Genomic DNA, 22,360 nt, shown 5'->3' with positions numbered 1-22,360 from the left:
TGAATTCAACCTCTTTTTGGACCTCAACCGCTATAAAAAAATAAATAAAAAAATTTACCTTCAAAAGACACTATGTTTCAATAGATTTTTATTAAAAGGTTTTTTATGCACAAGAGTAGCACAGATGAGGTGGGCGCAGCCACCTATAAATACAGCTACAGTGTGTACATAGGAAGTGCAATTGTATAGGTAGAAACAAGTAACAATACAAGGTAACAGTAAGCCAAAATATTGGCTTAGCAAACAGACAGTGTGTGACAATAGCCAGAATAATATGCCGCAGATTTGGGGGGGGAAGGGGGGGGGGGGGTCCAGGGAGCTAGAGATAACTTGTCAGTTCAGTCATAGTATAACATCAGGGAGAGGTACAGCGTATGTGCTTGAGAGCCATGGCATCCATAGATTAAGGGACCTGGTTCTAGATTGAAGGTCAGGAGAGTAGATAATCTCGTGCTGCATATGTTGGTTTACCAGCTGATTAACTTCTAGAAGAGGGGGAGTAATGTTTTGTTTCCAGTGACGAGCTATCACTTTGCGCGTAGCCGTAAGTATGTGTGCAATCACCCATCTCTGGTCGCAGGGTGTGTCATTGAGCCCGATACATAGTATAGCTAGTTGTGGGGTCAGATCAATGGGTAGATCAGTAACTTCGACAATGAGAGCTTGTGCTTGTCGCAATAGGGGAATAATAAGAGGACAGAACTACCACATGTGACCAGGAGTACCTTTTTGACCGCAACCATGCCAGCAAATGGGCAAGTAACCTGCTGATACATGTGCTAGTCTATCAGGCGTTGGGTACCACTTAACAGAATTTTTCTGTTTTGTTCTGCATGATTAATGCATTTGGATGGTTTGACTGCCCAAAACAACGCGTCTTGCCATGCTGTCAGTGAAAACGTAGTTTTAAGTTCCTCCTCCCCAGGGGCGTAGCTATAGGCTCATGGGCCCTGGTGCAAGAGTTCAGTTTGGGCCCCCCTACCCTCAATACCGTTTCATAACACCACCAGACCCTGATTTTAATTGCTAATATATTTACAAATTAAATTCAGGGCGAAATTTGATAGATGTGCAGTGAAAAAATTCTTCAGACAGCGCATGGTGTGCAATAATGCTGGACTGACCCATCAACCGGCTATATATGGACGGACTGGTAATATCGTATATAGCCGATGTATGGGTCAGTCCAGCATTATTGCACACAAGGCTCACAGTCACTGCCTACCCCAGGGCCAGTGTCTGGTGCAGGCGCACACACTGTCTGCCTGTGGCCTGCCCCCTGGCACAGACACACACACTGTCATTAATTTAAGTGCCCAGCGCCAGTCAGCAACAGATCACGCTGGGGGCCTGGGCTGCTGCCTGCAGCCTGCCCCTGGCAGGCTGGCACAGTGGCATGCACCCACACTTGCTTGCAGTGCACTGCTTCTCCTGGCTCACAGTAACAGCAGTCGCCAGTGCCCCTGCCTGGTGCAGGCCCACACACTGCCTGCCTGCGGCCTGCCCCTTGGGCCTGGCACACACACACAGTAAGTAGTGTGGCCAGTAACCACTTCAGAGACAGATTCCCACAGAATTCAGAGTGAGAGTCCCAGACTCCCACTGGCCACTCCATGATCCCATTCCATAATGCCGCCCAAATCCCATTCCCATCCCATCATCAAGTGATTCCCATGATCCCATCCCATCATCAAGTGATTCCCATGATCCCATCCCATCATCAAAAGTGATTCCCATGATCCCATCCCATCGTCAAAAGTGATTCCCATCCCATCATCAAGCTGATCTGATCCCTGGGCTGGGCTGGACTCTGCACTGCCGCCGCCTGCCACTCAGAGATCCCAGATTCCCAGGCCATCCCATCATCAAGCTGGGCTAGCTAGCGCCTCTGCTCACTGCGCTGCCGCCGCCTGTCACTAGTCTCAGACTCCGAGTCAGAGAGAGTAGAGCCGAGGGCCGAGCCGAGGCTAGTCAAGAAAACTAACCTCGCGCCGCACAGTCACTGCCGCTGCCGCCTGCTGCTTCTTTTGACAGTATCTGACTGGGAGAAACCACGCCTCCGGCTCCCAGTCACTCAGACCTCACATGTCTGCTTCCGCGGCCGGCGCCGCCCCCTCTGACACACGTGGTTAGCTGAGCTGCCTAGTGCCTGCCTACTAGAGCCCGCGCTGCGCCGTGCGCACTGCCCCGGGCCCCGGCACTATTAGATAACATTTTGAATAGGAGGCGGTGGGGGGGCCGTTTGCCCCCCCTGGCTCAGGGGCCCGGTCGCAATTGCGACCGCTGCGACCCCTGTAGCTACGCCACTGCTCCTCCCATATAATCATAAATTGCAGTTTGTGTTCAGTATGATGTGAGGTCAGAAGTTGGTACATTGTGGATAGCCCTCTCTTTGTAGAAGGGGCTAGGGTGAGGAATTTAACGGCTGATGTGACTGTAGGTGGGGGTCTCTCGTTTGTGAGAGGGGGGAAACGAGCCTAGGAGGTGCCGGACCTGGAGATATTGATAGAAATATTGGTTAGGCAGGGCGTATTGACTATGCAGAGACTCAAATTATACTACATATTGGCCATCAAAAAGTTTCCCTATGGTTTCTATACACCTAGTATGCCAAGGGGAAAGAGACAAGCCTGGAATAAATAATTCTAGTGCTTTTAAAGGAAATTGTTTCCAATCCATGAATTTTGAAAATTTGAGGTTAGAAAACATGTCTCTAGGCCGCAGAGGTGGCCACCATAGGCCCTGTGGGTAAATTAATGTAAATATGGCCCAGAGATTGTGCAGCTAGGTAACTACTGAGGGAAGATCCTTTAATTAACGCCTCTTCAAGTTGTAGCCATCTCTGCTGACCAGACGAACACCACCACTCCTTGACCTGAGAGAGTAGTGAGGCCCAATAGTACATCTTCATGTCCGGCACCCCCAGACCACCCTTATGTATGGCTGGATATAGAGCCGATTCACAAATCTTAGGTTTGGTGTTGCCCCATATAAATCTCAGCATCTCCCTCTGGATTTAGTTGAATGTATTTATGGGTACCCGCATTGGAATACACTGGAGTTTATACAAAATCTTTGGTAAGATTAGCACTTGAGGTTTATCGTAGCTATCCTTGACAGATTGTGAGCGGACATTTTCACATAGACCTTTTGAAAGTCATTCTTTAGAGCTTTAAAGTTTGTGGTAACCAGCGGTTGTGTGGATGGGGTGAGCATAATGCCTAGGTAGGTGATATGGTCAAATTGGTTAAACTGGAACGTAATCAGAGATGAACAAGGGTAGTATATTGAATTTCAAGACATTATTTTGTAATAGATTTCTGAAAACCTCTGCAAGACATCCCACACAGCTTCTAGTGATTTTTCAGGGTAAATCATGGTTTGTGGTGCTGCACACCGACAGGGATGCCCCCTATGGCACTATTTGACCTGATGGCTTTGGCAAGGGGACAGGGGGCACCGCTGTCGGGTACCTTGATATGCGGAATGTCCTGGAGAGGAACCCCGAGGCCAACACTCTGGCTGAAGGGCTCGAGTATGACCCCATGATACCCTTCACAATAGGTCCAGAGAAGCCACATTTTTGGAGTACTCTTTCCAGGTATCCCCAGTGTACCCTATCAAATGCTTTCTCAGCATCTAGAGACAGGAACACCATGGGAGACCTAGAGAGCTCTGCCATATGTAGATCTATGACACTCCTAGTCCCATCTCTACATTGTCTGCCGGCCACAAACCCCACCTGGCCAATATCCACCAGAGCTGGTAGAACTTTGTGGAGTCTGGCGGCAAAAAATGTTGAAAAAAGTTTGATATCCGTATTCAATAAGGATATGTCACTACCAGAGCTTTGAGACGTTCTCACAGCTCTGTGTCTCCACCCTTGTGATGATGTCACTTAGAGTTTGGAGGTGTTCTCACTGTTCTGTTTCTCCGCCCCTGTGATGAGGTCTTTACTCCCAGCTGTCTCTCCTGATTTCCCTGCCTTTAAATCACCCCTCCTCCTATTGCAGGGCGTGGATTATATTTCTCTTTTCAGTTGTAGCTCTGCCTTGAGTATCTTCACTTCTTTAGCTACTAGTTCTCTGGACCTGTGTTCTGCTGCTGCAAGCACTCCGGATATTGCCAGCGGCCCTTGGATCCATCTTCTCTGCGGCTGCAGCTCCATCAGCTAAGTGTGCAGACTTTGTTGTGTACCTGGTGATTTCCTGACTGGATCTGAGGTGGCCACGGTTCCCTCCATATTCTGAGCAGGGCACCGGTGGCCGTGCCCCTTCCACTATTGTAGGGGTTACAGGGCTCATCAGTCTAAGGTACGCGGGCATGCCTCGTTTCACCATTTGGATCCGGGCATGTGCTTTAGCAGCATAGGGAGAGTGTTGAGGGTCTGACAGGGGTCACCCTTTCTCTTCCCTAGTTTGGGGTCCGGTCAGTAGCTCTTCTTACTGTGTATGCTCTGGTTACCCTTAAACAGCCGTGACATTATAATCCACCAAAACCGTCCTTGTTGACATGGATCCGCTTTCTGACCTGGTTGACCGCATGCAGGGTCTTTCTTTGGAAGTAGCGGATCTCCGTCAATCTCTGACTCAGCTACAAGCATTGGGCTCTGCTCCAGCTCATGGAGTCTGTTGCGAGCCAAAGGTCTCACTTCCGGAAACGTTCTCCGGGGGCAGTGAGAATTTTGTTCGCTTCAGAGAGGCATGTAAACTCCATTTTTGTTTGTGTCCCCACTCCTCTGGTAATGAGGAACAGAGGGTGAGGATTGTCATCTCCCTGCTCAGGGGTAATGCTCAGACTTGGGCTTTTTCGCTGCCATCAGGGGATCCTTCCCTTCGATCCGTGGAAAGATTTTTTGTGGCCCTGGGGCAGATATATGATGACCCGGATCGTGTTGCTCTGGCAGAATCAAACTTACGTGTTCTATGCCAGAACAAACTGTCTGCGGAGCTTTATTGTTCTGAATTTCGGAGATGGGCAGCTGATTCAGGCTGGAATGATGCTGCACTCCGAAGTCAGTTCTGTCATGGTCTCTCAGAGGGTTTGAAAGATGCCTTTGCTTTCCATGAGAGACCAACGTCCTTAGAGTCTGCCATGTCATTAGCGGTACACCTTGACAGGCGTCTAAGGGAAAGAAACAAGACCTCTCTGTCCAGCCATTATCAGTCTAGGGGCAATGGTGTGGACTCATTCAGTATGCAGGGGTCTCATCCTGTCTCTCTCCCCTCTGAGGAGGAGCCCATGCAGCTAGGCCGACTTGCCCCTGATAAAAGAGGATTTAGTCCTCAGAATATGGTGTGTTTTTGTTGTGGGGGCATAGGTCATTTGGCAAATGTTTGTCCGTCTAGGAGATTCCTGACCTGTACTAAGAGCGATAATAAGAGAAAAACCTCAAGAGGTAGATCATCAAGTTCTGCTTCATCTGCTACTTTGGGCAAAGTTGATGTGGGAATTGATGCTTTTCCTTTGACCTGCAGTTCCCGTTTTCTCCTGTCTGCCAGGGTGGCGCTAGAGAGCAAAGTCATTCCTTGTGAGATTTTTGTCGATAGTGGAGCAGCCGTCAATCTTATTGACACTCAATTTGTAGCCATGCATGGTTTTCAGGTTTGTACATTAGAAAAGGATATACCTGTTTTTGCTATTGACTCAGCCCCACTCTCGCAGAGATCTCTGAAAGGCATTGTTCACAATATCCGGCTAGCTATAGGTGACACTCATGTGGAGGAGATATCTTGTTTTGTCCTTAACGGATTGCCTTCTCCTCTAGTTTTGGGGCTACCCTGGCTCACTAGACATAACCCCACTATTGATTGGCAAGGAAAGCAAATAAATGAGTGGAGTGACTTTTGTAGAGAGAATTGTCTCACAGCCACTCTTGCTGAGGTGTCTACTAAAACTCTGCCATCATTTCTCTCTGAGTTCTCGGATGTGTTTTCCGAGAGCGGTGTTCGGGAGCTACCTCCTCACCGGGAGTTTGACTGTCCCATTAACCTCATTCCCGGCGCCAAACTGCCAAAGGCACGCCTCTACAATCTCTCACAACCGGAAAGACTCGCAATGCGAACCTATATCTCCGAGAGTCTCGAGAAGGGGCATATTCGTCCCTCAAAGTCGCCTGTTGCCGCGGGTTTTTTTTTTGTTAAAAAAAAAAGATGGCTCTCTGAGACCTTGCTTAGATTTTAGGGAGCTGAACCGTATCACGATTCGCGATCCCTATCCCCTTCCTCTGATCCCGGACCTCTTCAACCAAATTGTTGGGGCCAAGGTGTTTTCCAAATTGGATCTGAGAGGCGCGTACAACCTGGTCAGGGTCAGAGAGGGGGATGAATGGAAAACGGCCTTTAATACCCCTAACGGGCATTTCGAGAATCTCGTTATGCCTTTCGGCCTGATGAATGCTCCGGCCGTCTTTCAGCATTTTGTTAATGGTATTTTCTATCATTTAATGGGGAAATTTGTATTGGTGTATCTTGATGATATTTTGATTTTTTCCCCTGATGTTCAGACCCATCAGGATCATCTTTTTCAGGTCCTGCAGATACTGCGGGAAAATAAACTGTATGCCAAGCTGGAGAAATGTCTTTTTATGGTATCGGAGATTCAATTTCTGGGTTTTCTCCTCTCTGCTTCTGGTTTTCGCATGGATCCGGAGAAGGTCCGTGCTGTGCTGGAGTGGGAGCTTCCTGAAAATCAGAAGGCTTTGATGCGCTTTCTGGGTTTTGCTAACTACTACAGAAAGTTTATTTTGAATTATTCCTCTATTGTCAAACCCCTTACTGACATGACAAAAAAGGGGACGGATTTTTCCTCTTGGTCGGAGGAGGCGCTTGCAGCCTTTTCTAAGATTAAAGAGAGTTTTGCGTCTGCTCCCATCTTGGTGCATCCCGATGTTTCCTTACCTTTTATTGTTGAGGTGGATGCTTCCGAGGTGGGTGTGGGTGCAGTTTTGTCCCAGGGCCCCTCTCCTGCCAAATGGCGACCTTGTGCCTTTTTCTCTAGAAAACTCCCCGGCAGAGAGAAACTATGATGTGGGAGATAGGGAGTTGTTGGCCATCAAGTTGGCTTTCGAGGAATGGCGCCATTGGTTGGAGGGGTCCAGGCACCCTATCACCGTTCTTACCGACCATAAGAATCTGGCGTACTTGGAGTCGGCCAGGCGTATGAATCCGAGACAGGCCAGATGGTCTCTGTTCTTCTCCAGATTCAATTTTGTTGTTACTTTCCGCCCTGGGATCAAGAATGTGAAGGCTGATGCTCTCTCTCGCTGTCTTCCGGGAGGAGGAAACTCCGAGGACCCGGGTCCCATTTTGGCGGAGGGGGTAGTTGTTTCTGCTCTATATTCCGATTTGGAGGCCGAGGTCCAGGCTGCCCAGTCTGAGGCACCTGCCCGTTGTCCCTCCGGGAAGTTGTTCGTGCCTCCTGAGCTACGTCACAAACTCTTTAAGGAACATCATGATACGGTTCTTGCCGGTCACCCCGGGAGTAGAGCCACGGTAGATCTCATTGCTCTGAGATTTTGGTGGCCGGCTCTTCGTAAGTCTGTGGAGGGTTTTGTGGCAGCTTGTGAGACGTGCGCTCGCGCTAAGGTCCCTCGTTCACGACCTTCAGGTTCCCTTCTCCCGTTACCCATACCTTCCCGTCCTTGGACACACCTGTCCATGGACTTTATCACGGATCTTCCTCGTTCCTCGGGGAAGTCGGTGATCCTGGTGGTCGTGGACCGTTTTAGCAAGATGGCTCATTTCGTTCCTTTCCCTGGTTTACCCAATGCTAAAACGTTGGCGCAAGCTTTTGTCGATCATATTGTTAAATTGCACGGCATTCCCTCTGAGATTGTTTCCGATAGAGGCACGCAGTTTGTGTCCAGGTTCTGGAAGGCTTTCTGTTCTCGCCTGGGGGTTCGGCTGTCCTTCTCTTCTGCTTTTCACCCGCAGTCGAATGGTCAGAATCTGGAGACATATTTGCGCTGTTTTGTGGCAGAGAACCAGGAGGATTGGTGTTCATTTCTCCCTCTTGCTGAGTTTGCTTTGAACAACCGTCGTCAGGAATCTTCTGATAAGTCACCATTTTTTGGTGCATATGGGTTCCATCCGCAGTTTGGGACATTCTCGGGAGGGGCTCTTTCTGGTTTACCTGAGGAGGAGAGATTTTCCTCGTCTTTGTCTACCATTTGGCAAAAGATTCAGAGTAATCTCAGAAAGATGAGTGAGAAGTATAAGCGTGTGGCTGATAAGAGACGTGTGCCTGGTCCGGACCTGAATGTGGGTGATCTGGTGTGGTTGTCTACAAGAAATATTAAACTGAAGGTTCCCTCCTGGAAATTGGGTCCCAAGTTTATTGGGCCTTATAAAATTTTGTCAGTCATCAATCCTGTTGCCTTCCGCCTTGATCTTCCACGGGTTTGGAAGATACATAATGTATTTCACAGATCTCTCTTAAAACCATATGTCCAGCCCACGGTACCCTCCTCTTTGCCTCCTCCTCCGATTTTGGTTGATGGCAATCTGGAGTTTGAGGTTTCCAGAATTGTGGACTCTCGCATTGTCCGCGGTTCTCTTCAGTACCTCGTTCATTGGAAGGGTTATGGTCCTGAGGAGAGGATGTGGGTTCCGATGTCGGACATTAAAGCCACTCGCCTTATCAGGGCATTTCATGGGGCTCATCCTGGGAAGGTGGGTCCTGGGTGTCCGGAGTCCACCCGTAGAGGGGGGGGGGGGTACTGTCACTACCAGAGCTTTGAGACGTTCTCACAGCTCTGTGTCTCCACCCCTGTGATGATGTCACTTAGAGTTTGGAGGTGTTCTCACTGTTCTGTTTCTCCGCCCCTGTGATGAGGTCTTTACTCCCAGCTGTCTCTCCTGATTTCCCTGCCTTTAAATCACCCCTCCTCCTATTGCAAGGCGTGGATTATATTTCTCTTTTCAGTTGTAGCTCTGCCTTGAGTATCTTCACTTCTTTAGCTACTAATTCTCTGGACCTGTGTTCTGCTGCTGCAAGCACTCCGGATATTGCCAGCGGCCCTTGGATCCATCTTCTCTGCGGCTGCAGCTCCATCAGCTAAGTGTGCAGACTTTGTTGTGTACCTGGTGATTTCCTGACTGGATCTGAGGTGGCCACGGTTCCCTCCATATTCTGAGCAGGGCACCGGTGGCCGTGCCCCTTCCACTATTGTAGGGGTTACAGGGCATGCCTCGTTCCACCATTTGGATCTGGGCATGTGCTTTAGCAGCATAGGGAGAGTGTTGAGGGTCTGACAGGGGTCACCCTTTCTCTTCCCTAGTTTGGGGTCCGGTCAGTAGCTCTTCTTACTGTGTATGCTCTGGTTACCCTTAAACAGCCGTGACAGGATATGGGCCTAAAATAGCCAGGGGAATCTGCTGGTTTACCAGGTTTAGGCAATGTGACTATCGTCGCGGTTAACATTTCAGGGGGGATGTGACCTGTGCATAAGAAGGTATTAAATAGTTTCTGCAGGAGTGGGGTCAGGGAGTTCCGGAAAGTCTTATAGTATTCGTTTATGTAACCGTCTGGGCCAGGGGCAGAGTGTAATTTGGCTGAGCTTATTGCCCGTTCTATTTCCTGTATTTCAATAGGGGCATTTAGGGTGTTTAGGTCATATGCAGACAGGCGGGGGAGGGACAAGCGGGGGAGGGATAAACAATCTAAAAACGCTGCAATGTCTTCAGACTGGGGCTGAGGAGTGGAGCTACTATTACGCAGGTTATATAGGTTCTCATAGTATTCTGCAAAAGTGTCCGAAATCTTTTGGGGATGGGTAATGAGTTGGGAGTTCTCCGTTTTCAAATGGAAAATTCTGCTTGTCGCATTTTTGCGCTTTACCCTTCTAGCAAGTAGGGATCCTGCTTTGTCGCCTATATTATAATAGGTGGCTTTTAGTCATCTAAGCGAGCGCTCATGGTTGTATAATAGGATGGTCCTAAGATTAACCCTCACATTAAATAGTTGTTTTTGGAGTGAAGGACTGGGGTGCGTTTTATACTCGGAGTCAATTTTAGAAAGTGACTAGCGCTTCTGAGAGGAGCTTGAGCCGTTGTTTTTTCAAAATGAGAAGCAAGTTGGAATAGAATACCTCTCATATATGACTTGTGCGTATTCCAGAGGGTAGATGCTGAGACCTCCGGACTATCATTTGTGTCAAGAAATTCACCAATAGATTTGTCTATGTATTCAACCCTTTCCGACCATTTCAGCAAGTAAGCATTCAGTCTCCACTGCGGAGGGGAGGGACTTGGCAAGCCTGTTTGGATCTCAAGAGTTATAGGAGCATAGTCAGACTAAGTTGTGAGACCTATGCTTAAGTCTGAGGCCTTCCATAACAAATCAGTATAAATTAAAAAATAATCTATTCTGGATAGTGATAAATGAGCTGGTGAGAGAAAGGTGTAGTCACGTTCCCCTCCGTCGAGGTATCTCCACATGTCATGAAGCTGAAATTCGGCTATGAGGGATTTGAGGTCCTGTCTAGGTGTGCGGTTATTACAATCTATGTCTGCATTTGCCAGTATATTAAAGTCACCCCCAATCACAGTGGAACCTGAAGCCACTGCTTTAAGTTTGCGGAAAAAACGGAGGAAGAAGGATATTTGCTTACTGTTAGGTGCATAGACGGTGGCTATCGCCATTGGTAAATTATCTAACAGGCCCGTTATTATAATATATCTGCCCTTGCTGTCAGTCGTTACAGAAGACAGAGTGAATGCTAAATTCCTTTTTATCGCTACCAAAACTCCCGCTTTCTTTTTCTTAAACGGGGGAGAGTAGAAAATATGTGGGAAATCGGGGTGTGTACATTTATGATCATCTTTCAGCAGCAAATGGGTTTCTTGAGCCATTAGTACATTACAGTGTGAGGTCATAGCATCAGCCCATAGCATTTTCCTCTTAAGAGGGGAATTCAATCCCCTAACATTCAGCGAATAAATTTTAACCCCCATCAGGATAGTAAATATACCAGCTTAACCCTGGTCCGTTCGGACAAAGCTATAGGAATGTATATGGGGAGGAGGCGTCATCACACATCTTAACTTGAGGTAGAACCTCCAAAAACATTAGAACTGAAAAAACAAAGAAAACATAAAACGCAAAAAATAGCATATAAAAAGAGTAGAAGCAGTATTGCGCGGCTCCAGAGTGGTAAAGTGGTAGAAAGGGCTTTTGCCCCATAGAAAAGGGGGTGCAAGGGAGCAAGTCATTTTTGTACCTCACAGCACCAAATATTATTGGCCAGTCCTGCTCAGGCCAGGTTCCAGTCCACTGGAATCTTTGCTTGTCCGCGATGAGGATCACCCGCTGGCGGAGTGCCAGCAGGCAGAAGGCCCAGGGCCAACTTCTGATCTGCTGCCCGCGGCATTGTGCACACATGGAGTGTGCCGTTATGTGCAACAATGAGTTTCACCGGAAAGCCCCACTGGTAACTGACTTGATTTTCCCGCAGGATTTTATTGAGGGGGGCAAACTCCTTCCTCTTGGCCAGGGTCGTCACAGATAAGTCCGGGAATACTGAGATGCCATCAAAGGAGCTGGTGGGCCCCGGGTTTTTCCAGAGTGCTTTCAGAAAGGCTTCCTTGACCTGGTAAAAGTGTATCCTCACCAGGATATCACGAGGGACCTCTGGAGCGAGGTTTGCCGGCTTGGGGATCCTGTGAATGCGGTCAATGTAAAGGTCCATCTCTGAGAGATTTGGTAAGGCCTCTTTGAGTAAGGTTTGCAGTAATGAGAGTAGCTGTCAGGGCCCACTGTCTCAGGCATACCTCGGAGTCTGACATTGTTGCGTCGACTCTGGTCCTCCATGTCGGCAACTTTAGATGTTAGCTTGTCTACCTCTTCCTCAAGGGCAGCGTTAGCGTCTATCAGCAGGTTATGTGAAGCGGTAAGTGCCGCCATCTTGCCTTCTAGGTGCGAAGTGCTCTCTCCCAGCGGTGTTATTTTAACTTTTACTTCTGAGGACTATGCGAAAGTCCTCTTTTATGGAAGATCGCAAGAAGTCCAGCATACTCCAGAGCAGCTCCTCTGTAAGCGGTGAATAGCTGTCTGATAGCTGTCGGGATGTGGCGCGAACTTCGCTCGGTAGAGGAGCCGTCGCAAGATGGCGAGGAGGGCAACTTCGGACTCCCGCTCAACGGCGGAGTTTTGTGAAAGAACTCTGAGTATCGCCGGAGCTTGACGCTTCTTGACTTGCCCCATGGGTGGACAGGATGCAGGAGGAGAGATCCTCATAAATTTGGTAGCAGGAAAGGCTGAAATTAAGCCGGGTTGTAGTGCTGGAAGCGGAGCTCCTCAACTAAGGAGCCAGCGCCATCAGCGTCCTGGCCATGCCCCCGAAAAGACACTTTAAAATACTGGAGAACTCCACCAAAAGATCAAATCCGGAGCAACTTAACACAGCACCTCCCAATGATCACATTGAGGCAATTCCGTCCGGCCTCAAACCACCATCTAATTTTTATCCCACTCAACACAAGGGTTACTTTCTGGATACTTTATTTTCTGTGGTTTCTTGCGATTTTAGACAAATCAATAGAGAACCCAGTCATAAACATATATGGAAGACTGGGCACACTTCAAGATATTAAGCCATACATTTATTAGTTAAAACGATCAAACACCAGTATCTATAAAATAAAATAAATAATAAATAAATAAATCTAGCGGTACAATCAATATAATCACCAATAGTCCTAAATAGCAGCGAATATACTAGTTCATTAATAGAAATGCAATATTCATAATTCCAAATATTAGGTATAAATGCGCAGCAGCGCAGATGAACTTAGGTAGCTCGATCAAAGTAGCAGAAGTTATCAACCACAGTTACTGGAAACAATGTCCTTAGGAAGTCAACCGCACTAGTTCAGCAACAAATCCGAATGCAAAATAGCTGTAAGTTCGTATCTTTGTACCTCCTTTATAGAGCACACAGTGAAGCTGTTCAAATACCGAACCAAACTAATATGCAGCGGCGTCCCGCTGCATATAGGTTTCAGCGGCTTCCCGCTAAAATAGCTGTGTAATAGGCTTGGGCACACCGACCTCAGTGTCGGAACGATCTTACCCACTTGATGCGACCCCGGCCGTCCTGCAGTGTTCTATGGAGTTTTCCTTTCGCCCCACAGGGTTTGGTTTGCCGCGTGGTAGATCAGCGTACTTGAGTCCGCCGGTTTGGCTTCGGACCCGATGTAATGATGCTATCCACGCGGACCTTCAGCAGACGTTCGGCAGCGGTCTCAATCCTCTACGTAGTGCACTACTCTTTAGAAAGATGGGGGGGTCTGACCAGACGCGTTTCGGGGTTGGAGTATCCCCTTCTTCAGTGGTAAATTTACCACTGAAGAAGGGGATACTCCAACCCCGAAAATGCGTCTGGTCAGACCCCTCATCTTTCTAAAGAGTAGTGCACTACCTGGAGGATTGAGACCGCTGCCGAACGTCTGCTGAAGGTCCGCGTGGATAGCATCATTACATCAGGTCCGAAGCCAAACCGGCGGACTCAAGTACGCTGATCTACCACGCGGCAAACCAAACCCTGTGGGGCGAAAGGAAAACTCCATAGAACACTGCAGGACGGCCGGGGTCGCATCAAGTGGGTAAGATCGTTCCGACACTGAGGTCAGTGTGCCCAAGCCTATTACACAGCTATATTAGCGGGACGCCGCTGCATATTAGTTTGGTTCGGTATTTGAACAGCTTCACTGTGTGCGCTACAAAGGAGGTACAAAGATTCGAACTTACAGCTAATTTGCATTCGGATTTGTTGCTGAACTAGTGTGGTTGACTTCCTAAGGACATTGTTTCCAGTAACTGTGGTTGATAACTTCTGCTACTTTGATCGAGCTAACTAAGTTCATTTGCGCTGCTGCGCATTTTTACCTAATATTTGGAATTATGAATAGTGCATTTCTATTAATGAACTAGTATATTCGCTGCTATTTAGGACTATTGGTGATTTTATTGATTGTACCGCTAGATTTATTTATTTATTTATTTTATTTTATAGATACTGGTGTTTGATCGTTTTAACTAATAAATGTATGGCTTAATATCTTGAGGTGTGCCCAGTCTTCCATATATTGTTACTATATTTCCTTGAGTAGTGGGGTGGTACTACTCGACCGCGGGCACCCCGTTTTGGTGGTCTCACAAACCTGTGCGTCTGACTACCTTTGATTGATCAGTCATAAACATAACCTCAAATCCTCAGAGAAGAGTGCCCTGAGGAACCTACAATCCAATACTGACATCATAATCAGAAGTGCTGATAAAGCAGGTGGCATTGTCATTCAAAACATTATATCAAGGAGGCTCCTTATATACCGTCTGACCAAAAATACTACATGCCGCTTACCGATGATCCATCAGTACAAGACAGGGAAGCTTTTGAAGCCCTTATTAAGTCAGCAGGGTCGATGCTAAGTAAAAAAGAGAAAGAATATATCCTAGTAAAAGATACGGTATAAGCCACTTTCTACCACCTCCTTAAAAATTCACAAAGATGTAAGGAATCCCCCAGGTAGACCAATTATTTCAGGGGTCTCCTCTCTCACTCGCAACTTATCCCACTATATCGATATCCATTTGCAAAAATACATTCTTAACCTGAAATCTTATCTAAAGGACTCCACCTCCCTAATCACTTCTCTTAAAAACATCCAATGGAAGAACGAATACTTTTGGTTCACCTTAGATGTCTCTGCCCTTTACTCAAATATACCCCATGACCTAGACCTGAAATGCACGTCCACGTTTCTGGAGAAGGATCATGAGATGCCCACCCAGCAAAAGGACTTTATAATTAGAGGCATAGGGCCAGATTTATCATTAGCTCAGGTCAGAATAATGGATTGAAAAAGTCCCAAACGCTAAAACTGAGCGACTTTTTTCTGCTCTGCACTATGCTCGCCAGTTTTCTGAAAGTGGGCGTGTTTTCATATGTAAATGAATCTCTAGACATATTTACTATTGGGACTATTTAAAAAGTCGCAAAAAAGTCGCAATTTCACTCCAGTGAGGACCATGCTTATCTTATGAGACTTTTTAATAGAACATGCGACTTTTTCATAAAAACGTGCAACTTTTTCGTAAAGATGTACGACTTTTGTAAAGCTGCTTACTGACGGATAAACTGCTACCGTCAAACCACATTTATTACAGTCTTAACCCCTTAAGGACCAGGCTCATTTTCACCTTCAGGACCAGGCCATTTTTTGCAAACCTGACCAGTGTCACTTTAAGTGCTCATAACTTTAAAACGCTTCGACTTACCCAGGCCGTTCTGAGATTGTTTTTTCGTCACATATTGTACTTCATGACACTGCTAAAATTGGGTCAAAAAAGTTAATTTTTTTGCATAAAAAATACATTTTTTACCAAAAATTTAGAAAAATTAGCAAATTTCAAAGTTTCAGTTTCTCTACTTCTGTAATACATAGTAATACCCCCAAAAATTGTGATGACTTTACATTCCCCATATGTCTACTTCATGTTTGTAGCATTTTGGGAATGATATTTTATTTTTTGGGGATGTTACAAGGCTTAGAAGTTTAGAAGCAAATTTTGAAATTTTTGAGAAATCTTCAAAATCCCACTTTTTATGGACCAGTTCAGGTTTGCAGTCATATTGTGAGGCTTAGATAATAGAAACCTCCCAAAAATGACCCCATTCTAGAAACTACACCCCTCAAGGTATTCAAAACTGTTTTTTCAAACTTTATTAACCCTTTAGGTCTTCCACAAGAGTTGATGGCAGATGGAGAAACAATTTTGAAATTTCTATTTTTTGGAAAATTTTCCAATATAATCAATTTTGTCCAGGAGTAAAACAAGGGTTAACTGCCAAACAACACTCAAAATGGGTTGCCCTGATTCTGTAGTTTGCAGAAACACCCCATATGTGGTCGTAAACTACTGTTTGGCCGAACGGTAGCACATAGAAGGAGGGGAACACCATATGGGTTTTGGAAGGCAGATTTTGCAGGACTGGTTTTGTTTATACCATGTCCCATTTGAAGCCCCCTGTTGCACCCCTAGAATAGAAATTTCAAAAAAGTGACTCCATCTAAGAAAGTACACCCCTCAAGGTATTCAAAACTGGGTTTACAAACTTTGTTAACCCTTTAGGTGTTCCACAAGAGTTAATGGCAGATGGAGAAACAATTTTCAAATTTCTATTTTTTGGAAACTTTTCCAATATAATCAATTTTTTCCAGGAGTAAAACAAGGGTTAACTGCCAAACAACACTCAAAATGGGTTGCCCTGATTCTGTAGTTTGCAAAAACACCCCATATGTGGTCGTAAACTACTGTTTGGCCGAACGGTAGCACATAGAAGGAGGGGAACACCATATGGGTTTTGGAAGGCAGATTTTGCAGGACTGGTTTTGTTTATACCATGTCCCATTTGAAGCCCCCTGTTGCACCCCTAGAATAGAAATGTCAAAAAAGTGACTCCATCTAAGAAAGTACACCCCTCAAGGTATTCAAAACTGGGTTTACAAACTTTGTTAACCCTTTAGCTGTTCCACAAGAGTTAATGGCAGATGGAGAAACAATTTAGAAATTTCTATTTTTTGGAAAATTTTCCAATATAATCAGTTTTTTCCAGGAGTAAAACAAGGGTTAACTGCCAAACAAAACTCAAAATGGGTTGTCCTGATTCTGTAGTTTGCAGAAACACCCCATATGTGGTCGTAAACTACTGTTTGGCTAAACGGCAGGACATAGAAGAAGGGGAACGCCATACGGTTTTTGGAAGGCAGATTTTGCTGGACTGGTTTATTTACACCATGTACCCTTTCAAGCCCCCTGATGCACCCCTAGAGTAGAAACTCCATAAAAGTGACCCCATCTAGGAAACTACGGGATAAGGTGGTTGTTGTTTTGGGACAATTTTTGGGGTAAATTAGATTTTTGGTTGCTCTATATTACTCTTTTTTGAGGCAATGTAACAAAAAAATTTAATTCTAAAATTGTTTCTACATTCGCTATTTAGTTTTGTGGAACACCTAAAGGGTTAACATAGTTTGTAAAGTAATTTTTGAATACCTTGAGGGGTGTAGTTTCTTAGATGGGGTCACTTTTTTGGAGTTTCTAGTCTAGGCTACATCAGGGGGGGCTTCTAATGGGACATGGTGTAAAAAAAAAAAACTGTCCATCAAAATCTGCCTTCCAGAAACCGTATGGAGTTCCCTTCGTTCTATGCCCTGCCGTGCGGCTATATAGCCATTTACGACCACATATGGGGTGTTTCTGCAAACTACAGAATTGGGGCAATAAATGTTTAGTTTTGTTTGGCTGTTAACCCTTGCTTTATTACCGGCAAAATGGATTTAAATTTTAATTTTGCCCAAAAATAGGTGTTTTGGCACCGTTTTTATTTTATATTTTTAACACCGTTCATCCGAGGCGTTTGGTAAAAAGTTATTTTTATAGCGATGACTTTTACGCACGCGACGATGCCCAATATGTATGGCTCTCATACTTTGGAGACACTAAGCAGGCATCCTAAAACTGCGGCCCTCCAGATGTTGTAAAACTACAATTCCCACCATGCCCTGATGATGGCTGTAGGTTGTCTGGGCATGCTGGGAGTTATAGTTTTACAACATCTGGAGGGCCGCAGTTTGAGGATGCCTGCACTAAAACGAATATTTTTTGGGGAAAGAAAAATTGTTTTCGTGTCTCCAAAGTCTGAGAGCCATAGTGTTTTATGTTCTCTAGTGAACTGTTGGGGATTATAAAAATGTAGTACTCCATGGAAGTGTGATACTCCCTGAAGCAATCGATAATGCAGAGGCCCGGATGATCGGGGCACGTGTCACATTGAGTTGTGGTGTCCTTCCGTATCCCCCTCTTGTGACACACTCTGCACTTTTTTTGGGTTCGTCCCTTCTTTCCAGTATGGGGGACCACACCTGGAAAGTGTTGGCCAGGGACGATCCGGGCGCCTCCAGTTCCCGAGGTACTCCGGCCTGCTCTTTCCCGGTCCGAAAAGATCAGGTCTTTGAGGACTGCCTCATAGAATTGGAGGAATGTCCCTGTGCTGCCAGCGCTTCGGGATAGTACAAAAGAGTTGTACATGGCAACCTGCACCATGTAGACCGCAACTTTTTTGTACCATGCCCGGGTTTTGCGCATGGCGTTATATGGCGTGAGGACTTGATCAGAGAGATCAACTCCTCCCATATACCGATTGTAGTCGACGATACAATCGGGCTTAAGGACCGTTGCCGCGGTACCTCGCACAGGGACTGGGGTGGTGCTGTTACCGTGGATTGTGGACAGCATAAGGACATCCCTCTTGTCCTTATACCTGACCAGCAACAGGTTTCCACTGGTAAGTGCACGGGTCTCACCCCTGGGGATAGGTACCTGGAGGGGGTAGGCAGGGAGGCCGCGTTGATTTTTCCGCACGGTCCCACAAGCGAACGTGGATCTGGCGGCAAGGGACCTGAACAAGGGAATGCTGGTATAAAAGTTGTCCACGTACAAGTGGTAACCCTTATCCAGCAGTGGGTACATAAGGTCCCACACGAGTTTCCCGGTAACACCCAGAGTGGGGGGACATTCTGGTGGTTGAATCCGGGAATCTCGCCCCTCGTACACACGAAATTTGTAAGTGTACCCTGAGGTACTCTCACAAATTTTGTATAGCTTCACGCCATACCTCGCCCGCTTTGTGGGAATGTATTGGCGGAAACTGAGTCTCCCCTTGAACGCAACGAGAGACTCATCAACCGCGACCTCCCTTCCAGGTACGTAGGCCTGCTGAAATGTGGCCCCAAAGTGATCGATGACCGGCCGTATCTTGTACAGCCGGTCATAGGCAGGATCACCTCGGGGTGGACATGCTGCATTATCGGAATAATGCAGACATTTCCGGATGGCCTCAAACCGGTGACGTGTCATGACCATACTGTACAGTGGGGTCTGGTACAGGACGTCCCCACTCCAGTATTGCCTGACACTGGGTTTTTGGACTAGACCCATATGCAGCACGAGGCCCCAAAATGTCCTCATCTCGGCTGCACTGACCGGCGTCCAGCCACCGGGTCTAGCCAAAACTGAGCCTGGGTTTTGAGCGACGAACTGTTGGGCGTACAGATTCGTCTGCTCCACCATCAAATTCACCAGTGGGTTACTGAAAAAAAAACTAAAAAAGTCTATTTCAGTAAACCCCACTGTGGGAATCTGGATTCCAGGATTGCCAGCGAAATCCGGAATCTCAGGCTCAAAGTCCACTGGGGGACACCAGCTAAGTTCATCGGCAGGGGGCTCCGGTGAACTTATTTGGTGGGCCGGGAAACCAGTACGAACCCCAGGGCGGCTCGTACTAGGGTGGGCCACAGGATCCCTAGCATGTGTGGCCCCTGGGGCTGGTGGTGGGGGGGGGGCTGGTGGTGGTGGGGGGGGGATGCGGGGGGGTCTGGGGTCTGAAAGTTGAAAAAAAAAAGTTTGGAATAAATGTGCTTTTTTTTTTTTTTTTTTTTTCTCTCTAACTTTTCCCTTCTATCCCTGCCTAAAGGTGCCTCTCCCTCACTGACCCTAACCTACCTGGGTGGCGATGGGTGCAGGAGGGTGATTGATGCCGATTTAGGGGGACACAGGAGCTGGTGCTGGACGATGCTGCACGGTCAGGGTGCTGGACAGGAAGAGGAGGGGAGAGAGGAGCGCAGGAAGTTTGAATCTCGCGCCTCTCTCCCCTGCACCAATCAGCACCCTGGACAGCGGCGTTCAGCACCAGGGCCAGCTCCGCCTCTGCAAATCCTCGGACTGCGATTGGTGGTGTAAAATTACGCCACCGATCGCAGTCTTTTTCCGGTTCATCGGGCCACAGGACACCCGAATGGACCGGAAACGCAGAAAACCGCAGGTCTGAATTGACCTGCGGTTTTCTGCGATCGCCGATACGGGGGGGTCCAATGACCCCCCCCTGCGTTGTTACGGGATGCCGGCTGAATGATTTCAGCCGAAATCCCGTTTCGATTAACCCCCGCGGCGCCGGAATTCAGATTTTAAGTCAGGACGTACCGGTACGTCCTCGGTCCTTAAGGACTCGGGAAATAGGGCGTACCGGTACGTCCTCGGTCCTTAAGGGGTTAACGGGCCAATCATAAATCTGACTTGGCTAAAACTGACTTTAGCCATATGTTAAAGTGGAGTGAGCTGTCAGAGTCCTGATAAATCTGGCCCATAGAGTTTCTTCTCACTCATAATATCTTTATTTTCCAGGACCAAATCTTACTACGGGGGACCAAAATGGGGACGCGTTCTGAGCCAAGTTTTGCAAATCTATTTATGGGGATCTTTGAGGAGATTTTCATCCACCAGACGACCTTCTGGTCCACCAACATAGTCTTCTTCCGTAGATACATAGATGACCTGATCTTCATTTGGAACGGAGACCAAACATCTATAGAAAATTTAATTACTCACCTGAATACTAAAGAATGGGGTATCTCGATTACAGGAACATACAACAGTAAAATAGATTTTCTGGACCTTAAAATTTTCAACAGAGATGGCGAAATCAGAACACAAACTTTTTTTTTAAAAGGTGGATAGTAACAGTTATCTCGATTTCAGCAGTACACATTACAGAAAATAAAAAGCAAATATCCCCTTTAGTCAGTTCAAGCGCCCGAGACGAAATTGCACATTAGATGAAGACTTCACCCAACAATGTGACAAACTTGTCTCTAGGTTCAGTCAAAAGGGGTACCCAGCAAGCATTATTTCTGTCGCAAGAAAAAAAGCTTCCGGGCTTACCCAGATTGCCTCATTCCCATACAAAAATGGGAAGAAAACACCAGTAACAACCTTTATTCCTGCAATTTTATTCCAACATGAAATTATAAAAATAATGACGCCATCAAAACAAATCTTGAAAAAACATTTGCACATTCTAAAAAGAGATCCTATACTCACCCAAATAATCCCAATTACCCCCTGTCTAAAATACAGAAGAGCACAAACTCTGAAAAATATTCTAGCACCCAGCAAACTTAAACCAGTTGGAAGCACCATCAAGGATCTGGATGTTTCCTCTTTAAAAGGCAGTGCCACCTAAGATGGCTCTGCTGCACAACCATTTGCCAAAGGTAAACCTTCCACATCAAAGCGGTGACGTTTTTCCCATTTTGAGTTCCTTGAACTGCAATTCCACCCACGTTATTTACTTACTCGAATGTGTCCATGCCATTTGCTATATGTGGGCCGCACCATCCAAACGTTGCACAATAGATTTAATAAACACCGGTCCAATATCAGGAAAAAATACTTCAAGCACAGCGTTTCAAGACATGCAGCGAAACATCACGACAGCAGCCCATCTGGTTTTACTGTAACCCCAATCGAACAAATCCCAATGCATTTAAGAAAAGATATACAAAACACCAGACATAGGGAGATGTATTGTATTTTTAAACTGAACAGTTTAAATTGATATGGCCTTAACGAGGCCTTTGAGATCAACCTATAGAATTAATTCAGACTTCTTCCACCTCCCTTCTCCTCCGCCCCCCCCCTCGAATTTAGTTGCACTCCCAGTCTTTATACCACTCCAAAATATATGTTTAATTTTGTAACCATTATTTCATAGAGCTTCCTATTCATCTATTCAATCATTTATATTACCTATTCCTCTAACTATAGAATAAATTAAATCAATCCTCCATATAGCCATGAGGGCTTTCTAATGTGTATTTTCGTACTTACTTGTGGCCATGTCTAATAATCTTTTAAAGTTTCAATCCATAGACCAACAGATTAAATCAGCCCTTCCTATGAATTTAATGCAGCGCTCCCCATACCCACGTGACTCCCCTTCTGTTTACCACCTAGTGCAACCTGACGCCCGCATCTCCCAGCATAAGAACAATATAGTGTGCGAGTCCTGGTTGCCCTGGTGACAGGTCACAAGCAGCGTTTTGGTGTCCGTCTCCAAAGCGGAATGAGGACGAAAATGAGGCAAACTGATGTATTCTGAGTGGATCCTTTTCCATTCAGAAGGCATTAGAATGCAAACTGATCCATTTTGGACCGCTTGCGAGAGCTCTTAACGGATCTCACAAAATAGAGGCATAGAGTGTCTTCTCACTCATAATACCTTTATTTTCCAGGAGCAAATCTTTAAACAGATACGGGGGACCACAATGGGGACGCGTTCTGTGCCAAGTTTTGCAAATCTATTTATGGGGACCTTTGAGGAGATTTTCATCCACCACGCGACCTTCTGGTCCACCAACATAGTGTTCTTCCGTAGATACATAGATGACCTGATCTTTATTTGAGAACAATATAGTGTGTGAGTCCTGGTTGCCCTGGTGACCGGTCACAAGCAGCGTTT

The 22,360-nt window shown here is 46.4% G+C and overlaps 1 protein-coding gene across 3 annotated transcripts in view; it reads right to left on the bottom strand.

Annotated features, from left to right (window-relative positions):
• KCNG2 (potassium voltage-gated channel modifier subfamily G member 2) overlaps positions 1-22,360 on the bottom strand; it is a 255,338-nt gene that overhangs the window by 138,828 nt on the left and 94,150 nt on the right. Inside the window, exon 1 of one of the 3 annotated variants that reach the window (XM_044294387.1) lies at positions 14,363-14,452. The exons of the other annotated variants lie outside the window; for them this stretch is intronic. The gene's annotated coding sequence lies outside the window, so the exon portion shown is untranslated. Of the gene's footprint in view, positions 1-14,362; positions 14,453-22,360 lie in introns of those variants that run through there. 3 annotated transcript variants of the gene reach the window in all.

Source organism: Bufo gargarizans, chromosome 5 (genome assembly GCF_014858855.1).
Source record: "Bufo gargarizans isolate SCDJY-AF-19 chromosome 5, ASM1485885v1, whole genome shotgun sequence".
Lineage (NCBI taxonomy): Eukaryota > Metazoa > Chordata > Amphibia > Anura > Bufonidae > Bufo > Bufo gargarizans.
Note: the sequence above shows the minus strand (reverse complement) of the source record. Positions and strands in the feature narration are given on the sequence as shown.